General features: G+C 40.3%; 1 long non-coding RNA gene across 1 annotated transcript in view; it reads right to left on the bottom strand.

Moving 5' to 3' along the window:
• The window catches only part of LOC147372609 (uncharacterized), a 133,680-nt gene extending 123,226 nt beyond the window's left edge, over positions 1–10,454 (bottom strand). Inside the window, exon 1 of the long non-coding RNA XR_015164219.1 lies at positions 10,076–10,454. This is a non-coding gene — a long non-coding RNA (uncharacterized LOC147372609). The remainder of the gene's footprint in view (positions 1–10,075) is intronic.
• Between the last annotated feature and the right edge of the window lie 2,230 nt (positions 10,455–12,684).

The following is a 12,684-nucleotide window of genomic DNA, read 5'->3' as shown; positions in this document are numbered from 1 at the left end:
ACCAATTGCCAACAATGTACAAATACTACCTAGGAAATAGAAATTAATGACATATGAAGCAAATAATTTCCAAAATGTGGTCCACAGGTTTGTGCCATGCCATGAATAATAAATTTTAGTGCCTGGAGATGCGGCAAGAAAAACAGGACAATGTAGAGAACTTTAATAAATTCATTCGATTTTGAATTTTATAATTGTGTCCTTATTAGTTTTTTGTGAAATAATAGTGATGATAGTCAATTTTATTTTCAATGTCTTTACCCAGAAAAATCAAAAGGGAGCAACTCTATTGCACCCCAAAAACTACTTTCATCTGACTTTGGGGTATCTTCTTGTGGTCTGTGAAATATACAAGTCTAGGAACAACTGACTTAAAAGGCAGCAGTATCTAAATTGCTTTTTACCTTAAACAATTGACTATTTTGTAAGAGGCAATAGTATAGAACAACCAGAAGTAGAGCCTCCTGCATCCTCAAGCAGAAACTCATGAATCTTTGTTTGAAATTTTTGCTTATTAAAAAAAAGGTAATACATCAGGTTCTGAAAATTCGTATTCACATTCACACACATATAATATTCTTTATGTAGAAAATGCATTGAGGAAACAGCACTGTAATTTTTCCATGAAATATAAATGCCAAACTCATACATAATTTATATAACATAAAACCAACAGACCATGCAGGTTTGGTGTTTAATTATGATCCCTTGGTTCTTCCTGATGAGCACCATTAATCAGTCCAATCAGTGTCTGAAATGTCATATTTCTGTCTACAAATAAACACCTAACTGGAGGTATTAAAATATTTCATTGAAATGCGCTTTTGTACAAAGTACTTCTCAGCCTAAATGTAATAACTGGAATTTAAAAGCAAATAACCAAATGATTGACAAAACAATAATAATTTTTTTCTGAGATTTTTCAAGATATATGGGAAAGTATAATTTTAAGCATCTTGACCTTTTGCTCAAATAAAACTTCCTCCTGTTTAATTAGTTCATGATTCCTTTTTAAAGACAACCTCTAAAGTTGCTACTTTAATACCGATAAACCTAGAAGGGACTTTTGTGCTTTAATGTAATTGTGTATTAGAACACTCAACCTGCTGGATATCCAAAAGCTGGAACAATCTCTCGATGGCTGCACACTTTCTAATGCCCCAAGAGCCCCTCCATGTTTTCAAAGAGAAATAAAGTCGACTGATAAGACAGGCTGTAAGCATTGAGGCTTAAGGTTCTTTTTTTCCTTTACAAATCTCATTCTACAGCAGCTCTATCACATCACCATAACAACACAAAACTATGGAACATTTTCAAATGGCTTGAAGGGGCATTTTCTCCATGGAGGCAACAAACATTTATAAAGTAAACACTACCGTTTGTTTCCTCAAAAGATGACTGAAAACCTGATTTTGGCTCTGCTCCTATCACCCTAGACACAGCCTCGTCATTTGTTACCATCTCCATGGTCTCCTCTCTAGTAGCAGAACAAGCTCAACCAGAGGCTTCTCCCAGTCTCGCCCATCACGTTCCTCACGGCAGAGCCAACTCCCATCAATCACTGCTCACTCTCAATTATCTCTGCCCTGTAATCCCTCTGGACAGGAAACTTCAATATTGTAAGGCAGATTCCAGTCTGCCTTACAAATATCATCTGGTAATTTCACCCATAAATATGCTTCAAATGCCAGTCGTTTATAAATTCAAAACGAAGCACCACTACTGCTATTGCTCCTTGCTTCCTAGTAGTTCTATTCACTGTACATCCTTACTGAACATGTGCAGGATAAATGGATAGACATCAATATAGCACAGTGGTTAACAGCATGATCTTTAAGTTTGAATTAAGTCAGAGTCCTAGCTTCAAGATCTATTAGCTGTCAAACTTTGGACAAGCTATTTAGACTCTCTAAACCTTGTGTTCTTCATCCATAAACCATAGATGTTAGTATCTATCTTAAATGTTTCTTGTTAGGCTCATGGCAGGACAGCTATCTAACACGAAAGAAGGGTCTAAGAGATGTTTGTTTTTGTAATCACTGTTCATTTCATTCACTCATCAACTATTTTCTGAGCACTTACTATGTTCGTGGCATCCTCCAAAGGTTAAGTAATGAGTGGTGAATAAAAGAGACATGGTCTTTGTACCCTATGCAGCTTACACCTTAGTGGGAGAGAAGCACAATAAACAAATAAGTATCTAATTATTCAATACAAACAACAAAGGCCTGAGAGGAAAACAGGTGCTGTAATAGAGGACACCAGAGAAAGAAGGAGGGGGTAATCGGGAAGGGCTTCCTGGGTAACGTTATCATTAAACTGTGACCTGAAAGATGAGGAAAATACCCAGTGAAGAGTGGGAAAAGGCAGAAGACAGAGGCTGAGTGGGAAGGCATTATTAAGTAGACTGTGGGTCTCAAGCTTTATTAAGAAGTGCTGACCAGACTGAAAGATTTTCAGACGCCAGAAAATGCAGAATCTTGTAGGACATGAGAAGAAATTTGGCTTTTACTCTAAGTTCAGTGGGAACATTGAGAAGGGTTTTTTTTTTTAACTTAATACAGAAAGTTTAATTTTATTTTTATTATTTATTTAGCTGCACTGGATCTTAGTTGTAGCACGTGAGATCTTCACTGGGTCACTCAGGATTGTTTGTAACAGCACACGGACTCTCTAGCTGCTGCCCATGGGCTCAGTAGTTGTGCAAGCAGGCTTAGTTGCTCTGTGGCATGTGGGATCTTAGTTCCCTGACCAGGGATCAAAATAACATCCCCTCCATTGCAAGACAGATTTTTAACCACTGAACCACAGGGCTTTCTGGGTGGCTAAGCTGTAAGAAATCCGCCTGCCAATGCAGGAGACACAGGCTCAGTCTCTGGGTTGGGAAGATGCCCTGGAGAAGGAAATGGCAATCCACTCCAGTATTCTTACCTGGGAAATCCTACAGAGAGAGGAGCCTGGCGAGCTACAGTTCATGGGGTTGCCAAGAGTTGGCAAGTGAACAACCACTGAGAAGTTTTAAGGAGGAGAGTGGCATGATCTGATTTCTGCTTTTAGGAAATTACTCTGGTTATCATGTGATCATATGGAAAAACGCAAAAGAAGTGGATGGGGACAAGTTAGGAAGCTGTTGGAATAGTCCAGGAAGGAGATGATGGTGACTTAGGCTTAGGTGCCTAAGGCACCAAGGTGCCAGTAAAATCAAATCTCACCATGATATTGAGTGGAGGAGGGAAGTGTTGTGGCTGACTTTAATTTCTTCTTGTTTTAGTCCTGTAACTATCACCAGCCAGGCTTTAGGCTCCCAAAAGAAGGGGCTGCAGAATAATAATTTTAGATGTTCACATTAAATATTTTCTTATAATTATTCGGTTATTCTCTAACAATCTCGTCAAAAGACTACTCAACACATTTTCCCATTTACATCAGTACTCCCCAAATCCTGCAGTAAAACTAGGAAAGAGTAAAAATGCTTCATCATCATGAAAACTTTACAGCACCAAGCTCAGATGCTAGTAATCCGTGAAGTCTTGTTTTCATATCATCTAATGCAAGAAAAATTACTGAGCCTCCCTTATATGAAATTTGTTTTTTCCTTTACCTGGAAGCTTTAAGGATTCTCTACATGACTTAATTTGCTTCAAATTTATACATGCCTACTTTCATTCCCTTGTAAACAACACCAACAGATGGTATGGAATATTTGGTTGCAGAATAATTAAGCCTGAATTTGGTGAGAACTCAAAGATTAAAGTTATTCTTAGCAAAACAAGCAATCCACTGCCAGGACTGTAAAGCATTTAATAATTTATATCAAAAGAACACCTAAGGAAGCACCCCAAGTGACTTGCAGATCTGAGTTTAAAACCATATACACCTGAAATAAGAACCCGTGTACGCTCACCCACAAATACTATCTTGACGCCATAAAAGAGGTGAGTGACTTCATCCTTCTGCCTGTCAGGGATTCGATTATGAAACTAATTTCAATCACCATTTGATGTATATTCCATCAAAATGCAGGCCGACAAGTTATGTAACATGTTCTGGCTATTTAAATATCCTAATGGGATTTTTAACTGTGGTGATGCTTTTGAACTGTGGTGCTGGAGAAGACTCTTGAGTCTCTTGGACTGCAAGGAGATCCACCTAGTCCATCCTAAAGGAAATCAGTCCTGAATATTCATTGGAAGGACTGATGCTGAAGCTGGAAACTCCAATACTTTAGCCACCTGATGCAAAGAGCTGACTCATTTGAAAAGACCCTGACATTGGGAAATATTGAAGGCAGGATAAGAAGGGGACGACAGAGGATGAGATGGTTGGATGGTATCACTGACTCAATGGACATGAGTTGGAGTAAACTCCGGGAGTTGGCCATGGACAGGGAGGCCTGGTGTGCTGCAGTCCATGGGGTCACAAAGAGTCGGACATGACTGAGAGACTGAACTAAACTGAATTGAATGAGATTTTTCTCAACAAGTGGGAGCAAGGCAATTCTACTCCTCCTACTATGTCCAGAAAACAGTGAACAGAAGGATGTGCTCTGTGCGTACTCAGTCATACCCAACTTTTTGCCGCACAATGGAGTGTAGCCCACCAGGCTCCTCTGTCCTTGGAATTTTCCAGGCAAGAACACTAGAGTGGGTTGCAATTTCCTTCTCCAGGGATCTTTCCCAAACAGGGATCTTTCCAACCCAGGGATCAAACCCGCATCTCTTGCATCTCCTGCATTGGTAGGTGGATTCTTTACCATTGGTGCCATCTGGAAAGCCCTTAATAGGAGGATACTTGAGAAAATATCACAGGGTCATTTCACTGTCCCGTAGCTCAGCAGGTTGCAGTTTGGAACAACCAAAGAGACAATTCATACTATCTGTTTTAGTCCCAGAATTATCTTTTTAAAAAAATTTTTATATCTAAAATCAGAAAACTGAGCCTTAAAGTAATTCAACCCAGATTAGGCAATTTTGATAGCAGAGAAGAGAAAATAAAAACACTGAAGAAAGCACAGTGTGTTGTCTGGAAAGATGAGATGTGGGTGTGGAACCAGACTAAGGGCAGCAACACAGAATGATGAAGCATTTGAAGAGAAGATGGAATGGGAGAATTCCAGAATTCCAGAGAAAAAGTTTTATCTAATAATTAAAATGGCATCCACCAGTTATCGAGCACATGCCAAGGGCCAGGCACTGAACTAGACACTTCATAATCTTATCTCTAATTCTTGCAGTAATGCTACAAAGCAGGTCTCCCATTTTTGATAAGGAATCAAATCTTCAGAAGGTTATACACCAGGCTTAACATTCCTATAAGGGTTTCCCTGGTGGCTCCGATAGTAAAGAATCCCTGGGTTGGAAAGATCCCCCAGAGAAGAGAATGGCTACCCACTCCAGTATTCTTGCCTGGAGAATGCTTCTTTTAATATATTTAAATATTTTTTAAATCCCAGGGAGTTAAGGGACTAACTTAACTCAGGAACTAACACTTTTACTTAACAATCCTGCAGTGCTAGGATTTGATATTACACCTATCCCTCTGGCTGCCTGATAGGGTTGTTCAACCTACACAGCTGTATACAATGGCCTGGTTAAAGCCCAACTCTTTCTGCAAAAAGTTTAAGTTTTTCTTAATAATTTTATTTTTTTATTTTTGGCTGTGCTGGGTCTTCGGTGCTGTGAAGGCATTTATCTACTTACGGCAAGTAGGGGCTACTCTCCATTGCAGTGCTCAGGCTCCCGTTCTGGTGGCTTCTCTTGTGGTGGAACGCAAGCTGTAGGGCACACCACCTTCAGTGCAGCTCCCTGGCTCTAGAGCACAGGCTCAGCAGTGGTGGAGCACAGGTCAGTTGCTCCATGGCATATGGGATCTTCCTGGATCAGGGATCGAACCTGTGTCTCCTACACCGGCAGGTGGACTCTTTTATCACTGAGCCACCAGGTAAGACTTTGATTAAATTTTAAACACTGAGCCCTAAGCTCAAAGCTGTAGTCCTAAGGTGAATTTGACAAGAAGCAAGCATTTTCATGGAAGGAAAACCATACTGACACATTTTCAGAAATATGGCAGAGTAGTTCAGGGAAACCTTGACAGGGAGACCAAGGTGACTCCCTGGAATTTAAAATATATTTAAATATATTTATTTTTTAAATATTTTTAAAATATAGATTTAAATATATATATATAAATATTCTAAATTCTGGGTGATATATATATATTTTTTTAATTTTTATTTACTTATGTATTTTGGCTGTGCTGGGTCTTCATTGCTGTTCAGACTTTTCTCTATTTGCGGTGAATGGGGGGCTGCTACGTAGTGGCAGTGTTTCTGCAACATAGTTGTGAGGTAGTTGTAGTGGGTTTCTCACTGCTGCGGCTTCTCTTGTGGAGCACGGGCTCTAGGGCACATGGGCTCAGCAGTTGTGGTTCCTGGGCTGTAGAGGACAGGCTCAATAGTTATGGCTCAGGCACATGAGTTTAGTTGCTTTGCCACATGTGGGATCTTCCTGGATCAGGGACTGAACCCGTGTCTCCTACATTGTCAAAGAGATTATATACCACTGAGCCACGAGGGAAGCCTTGGGTGATCTATTTTGAGCAAAAGGACCAGACAAAGAGAAGAGGCTGCAGAACTACACATGGTGGCTGGCTTTATGAAGAGTGTGCCAGATGCCATCAATGGTCCTCTAATATCCATCACTTCTTTCTCTTAGGAACAGAACCCCATAGCTCAGGGACTTCTTTCTTTTAGCAACAGAACCCCATAGTTTAGGGACTTCCTTGTTGACTCAGACAGTAAAGAATCTGCCTGCAATGCAGGAGACCCAGGTTTAATCTCTGGGTTGGGTAGATCCCCTGGAGAAGGGAATGGCTACACACTCCAGAATTTGTGCCAGTACAATCCCATGGACAGAGAAGCCTGGCGGGCTACAGTCCATGGGGTCGCAAAGAGTCAGACACGACTGAGCAACTGACACTCAAACTCAAACTCCCCCTAGTTTTAGCTAGGTTTGGCTGTTTGGCTAGATACTTTCCCAGCCTCCTTGACAGCTAGCTTCCAAACAATGGAATTTTCGGTTGAATTTTCAGTTGACATCTGTCAAATTAAAAACAAATCTGGATTTTAGTCAAAAGGATTATTATGAAAGTGCTGGGGAGGGATGACCGCAATGGGAGGAAAGAGAACTACTACAACAGGGAGAGCATTCTGACTGCACGAACTGCACGTGTCAGGCAAAACAGGTTTCTTCCACCAAGAGGAGGAAATCTAGGCTAAAAAGAACCAGGCATAGGATAGTGGATGGAACGGTGGCAAAGTCAGAGAGTAGATCAAAGAATGTTTCACTCTGAGTCCAGCTTGTTTTTTGGGAGACATTTAAGGAGGGACTGTACCCGAGTTCAGATTGAAGGCAGATCAAATTTCAAGGGGCACAAGGGAAAGAGAAAATCTTAACCAAAGCTTGGTTAATAAATATTTTGCTCCTAGTGATCAGTGGAGACAAAACAGTTCAGTGAATCAGTTAGGAAGCAAAGAATGGGAATGTGGAGAGTCAGTGTCTGGTCCTGTAATACACAAACAAGAGGGGCCTCCTTGAGTCCTTACCTAAACCATGGGTAAGGGGGGTTCTTTGCAGTAAGCTGTTTCTCAGAACAGAAAGAGAAGGAGGGATTTATTTAACCATCACTGGTTTCCAGAATCCCAGGGCTCTGGTAAAGTTTGGCACGGTCATAATCTTAAGAGGAATCTGTACTTCCTCTTTGGCCTGTTAGGGGTTGGAGCTGCAATTTGGTGGTGACGAGTCACCCTCAGGGAGGGTATAACCTGAGATGGGAGGAACCTGGGTGCCTGCATGGTTTTATGGAACAAAGCTGTCGACTTGCCCTGGTCAGCTCACCTACTTTTAGACTACCAAGAAAGAGAGAAATAAGCTTCCTTCTAGTTTGCCATGTTTTATTTTCAAGTCTCCTACTTACAGCCACTTTGCCAGTACTCTCATGAATAAAAACAATCCCTGCAAACAAGAAATTTTTGTGTTTTTGACATCACAGGCACCCTGTAAGCATCATCTTCAAATATGAGAGTTAATATTAAACACAGAGCTCCCTTGCCAGTATTCATATTCTCATTAATCTATGAACGCCAGAAGCATCAAATGCTCAATTTTACTCTTCTTTTTCTATGTCATACAGGAAAAGAATTCTGTTTCAGTTCCTGAAATGAACAAAAAAACTTTCCATTCACATAGCAATGGAACATTACAAAAGACACACTTATTTTGGACTAAATAATATATGTCAATATGAGTTTTTGTGGTATTGTGGGGCTTTTTGAAAGCAGCTTAAAATGACATAATGTTCTACCATTTGATTCAAATGGCCTTTAAGTCAGTAATACACTCCTTTATTGGAAATGTAGACGTGGGAAGATACCGAAGTTTGACCAAGAGTGTTTAAAAGAACAAACTAATCACGATTAACCATATACTACTCTATGTCAGACATAGTAAGGTACCTGTTAAAGGTTGTTCCCAAAGGGAGCAGACACGTGATATGCCTTGCTAACTGAACAATTACATGTATGCCTGCTGTTAGTGGAACAGCTCCTCAAATTCCAAAGGTCTTTCCTTTCTTATTTAAATTTCTCAAACAGGCTTAATAACATAAATAAGAGTTATTGATTAGTCTAGGTTCCTCTAGTGAAAGAGTAGTCCAACATCAAAACTGCCTAGGAAGGTTGTTTGTTCAACTTAATCTAAATAAAGAACTGGTTAAGAATAATCACTGCAAGCTCTTTGATTCACTGGATCATTGAATTCACTGTCTCAGTTGAGTTCTTAATGATTTCCAAATACATTTTGGAGAAGTTACCTATCCTAGCGAAAAATGAGCCTTTATGGTTTTAATTTCCTGCATCTCCTCTGTATTTTGTGTGCAATCTTAATACATTGTGAAATTATTCCAAATCTTTACTGTCCATTCTTTCCCTTTTTAAAAAGGTCCAAGAAGAGACATGAGACATACAGCCAAATTTATGTTATCATTTTTCACCTAAGTACTCAGAGTTTCAAAAGCATTCTTTCCTCTCCCAAATCACCTCTTCCCTAGTGGCTTCTGAAAAGTTCTACTTAAATGCATAAGCTCCCCACTGGGGACATTATCAATTAAGAACTTCTCTCTGCTCCGGGCCTTTAACTTTGAAGTAATTCAACAATTTTTTACATATTAAAAACAATCTCACTTTCAGAAGCCTTGGTGTTTCTCGCTGATGCAAGAAAAGATAAAAGGTCATCTTTTTTGTATAGTAGTACCAACAAAGGAGAAGAAGAGCACTAAGCCCTAAAGAATTCACTGCAACTTTTTTCTTTTTCGTTTAAGCTTAAAACCTTACCTATCATTACAAAGCAAAACAGAAATGTACCTGTCATTAGACTAAATTTGCTGATAAATAAGTACTCTTCTGCTTTTGAAAATCCTTTACAAAGAAGATTAACAAAAGCAGTTCCTACAAGGTAATTATTATACTGATACATGCTTTTACTTTTTAAAACAAACCGATTTCCCATGTTCTTACTTTGAGGGGATAATGCTAAAGTCCACAAGAAGAAATCTTGTGGAAATGACATAACCTGAGTTAGACATATTCCAACGTTTTTCTCAGATGTTCCAGGTCCTTTCTTAAATACTGTGGATTCGGTATGTAATAAGACATGCAACTGAGTCGAGGACAGTTGGAAGTTCCTCTGTATGTGTTGTTCAAAAAATAATAATTTTGTGAGTCTATGTGACAAAACTGTACAATTGTTCGGCTACTGTTAAACAGTATTTTCTCCGGCAGTTGTCTAAGAGAACATGACGTAGTAGATACTCAACGAACAATTACTGAATTGAAAGGATGGTTGACCTGTAACAAAGCTTGCATATATTCCTTGGTTTAAAATACCTGCTCTTTTAAACAACTGATTCTCCAAAAAAAAGTGGATACAAAATTGATTTTTAAATTACTGAGTCCCTACAAATACGTCAGTGGGATGTGAACACTTCTAATCATCTGCAACCATTGGACAAGTTTTCTTACCTCTCAGAATCACTGTCTTCCCGGATGCTCAGCAGGCCGCAGCTAGCCCTCACGATAATTTCCGGTAGGGGCGTCTCTCAGCACTGCCGCTTGGGGGTGGGGCCTGCAGAGGGCGGGGTTGGCAGAGGTGGGCTGGCCAGGGCGGAGCTTGTGTGTGCGTGCGCGCTCTGGCCTGCAGACTCTGTGGTCAGAGGACTGTAGCCCGTCAGTCTCCTCTGTCCATGTGATTCTCCAGCTAAGAATACTAGAGTGGGTTGCCATCTCCTCCTCTAGGGGATCTTCCTGACCCAGGGAGAGAACCCGCATCTCTAGCGTCCGCAGATTCTTTAAAACTAGAGCCACCAGGGAAGGCCAGGGTTGGAGCTTGCCTGATGGAATTGATAGCGCCAAGGCGAGGCTCCTAGCTGAAGTGAGTTGGAAAGTCTTGGGGTGAAGAGCCTTAACCAAACGTTCAGTTTTGAAAATTTCTCTAGTTTAGCCTGCGACACATGATTAGAGTCAACAATTTGAAGTGGCCAGCTCACATGATGCATTCTATGAACCTCTTGAAAGCTTTAACATTCGGAGACCTGATCATGAAACCCTGTGGGATAAATTGGATGACTATTACACAATTGTCAAGGAACGCTGCTGCTGAATCAAAGTCAGGCCACAGGTCTCAATGCCACTAAAACATGCGGTGATGGTCAGAAGGCCAAGATCCATGATCACTTGAGTTGAATCTCTGATGTAAAATGTATGCTAGGAATTCTCTACTGCAGGGATCCCCACTCTCGGAGCTGCATCTCAGTACCTCCTACCAGATCAGGGGCAGCATTAGAGAAGAAATAAAGTAAAGTGCACAATAAATGAAATGCACTTGAGTCATCTTGTAAACCATTTCCTTCACCTCAGGTCCCTGAAAAAATTGTCTTCCAGGAGATCCGTCCCTGCTGCCAAAAAGGTTGGGACCATTGCTGGGACCGTTGCTTTGGTACCCTATGCATCAGGTCAATAACGTCCAGCAGTTTAAGCAGGATCCACGACGCACAACATGTCTTTACTCTATTTTCAATGTACACACAGGGCATGAGATCCTCTGCTATGAAGAATAGGGTCATCTCCAAATAAGTGCAGGAACATGGTCATCTTCAGTTAAGTCCAGTGTTGCTTTATCTCCTTTACCTGGTGAAAATTATTCTCTCAGGCCTGCAGATTATATATAACACTGATGTTGTTGTTGAGTTGCTAAGTCCTGTCCAACTCTTTTGTGATCCCATGAACTGTAGCCTGTCACACTTCTCTGTCCATGGGATTTTTCAGGCAAATATACTTCAGTGGGTTGCCATATCCTACTTCAGGGAATCTTCCCAACTCAGGGATTGAACCTGAGTCTCTTGCATTGTTAGGCAGATTCTTTACCACTGAGCCACCAGGGAAGCCCATAACACTGATGAAGTCTCTTTAGTTCAGAACTTTTTATTTTGTGTACAAGGCATTTACCATGTACCTGACTTTAGTGTCTGGGAAAGAGGAAGCATGTGTAATAATGGCAACACAGAGCTGCATTCGAGGTATCTGGAGGAGGGCATGGCAACCCACTCCAATATTCTTGCCTGGAGAATCCCATGGATAGAGAAGCCTGGTGGGCTACAGTCCACAGAATGCAAAAAGTTGGACGCAACTTAGCATGGACAAAAATCAAAGTACACAAAAATCAAAGTACTAGATTGGAAAAAATAAAAAGAAAATTGGACTAATATTAATGATGGTGATTAAATCAGACAATGCACACACTATGCCCAGCATTGCACCAGGCATGCAGTACATACGCATTTGATGGTAATAATTATTTTCTTTTACAAGAGTGAAAGGAAAAATTTATTCTACATGGTGACATTGTTCTGATTCTGAGGGAAAGTAATGAATTTTTGTAATATGCATGAACTTTTCATCTTACATATACATGTTGCAGTCTCTCTCCTCTTTTTTTTTTTTTTTTTAGAAGAATAAGATAGAAGGGAACCAAATACCTGACTAGGAAACACCTGCCTCCTTTCACCTGACCTTCCAGGACACCCCCTTGCTCTCAGATCACTGTCATTTCCACTGCTTTTGTCTGATTTCTGCCTGTTGATCTCCATTTGGCTTGGCTCTCACGGAGCCACCTGCAAGGCTTTTGTTTCTCCACCTATTGAGTCTCCCTTTGAGTAGAAGAAAGAAAAGATTTCCAAAGTCTGAACCAAAACATTTTTTTAAGTATCTAACAATAAAAGGGGCATGAAACTATTTACCAACTTCACTTACATCCAGTAAAATTTCCATTTACAGGGTGTTGCATTAAGTTGATTGCTTTCTTCTCTGTAAATAAAGACTTAAATTTCAGCTCACAGGAAAAACTGATACTGAGAGAAGCCTCCCATAAAATGATACCAGCAGCACCAGACAGGGAAATGTTCAAGGCAGGGTGGGGAGGAAAACAAAACTTAGATGGAAACCATCACTGCATGTTTTATTTTAGAGTAATAATTAATCAAAAAACAGAGTAAATATCAAGTTTCCTTGGATTATTATTCTCCCTGGCCACAAGGCCACTTTTCATTGTTTCTTAGGGTGATCCTGAATAGAGA

Source organism: Bos grunniens, chromosome 5 (assembly GCF_055505025.1).
Source record: "Bos grunniens cultivar Pamir isolate PY7600 chromosome 5, Bosgru_T2T1.0, whole genome shotgun sequence".
In the NCBI taxonomy this organism is placed as follows: Eukaryota; Metazoa; Chordata; class Mammalia; order Artiodactyla; family Bovidae; genus Bos; species Bos grunniens.
The sequence above is the reverse complement of the archived record's forward strand: the minus strand, read 5'-3'. Positions and strand labels throughout refer to the sequence as shown.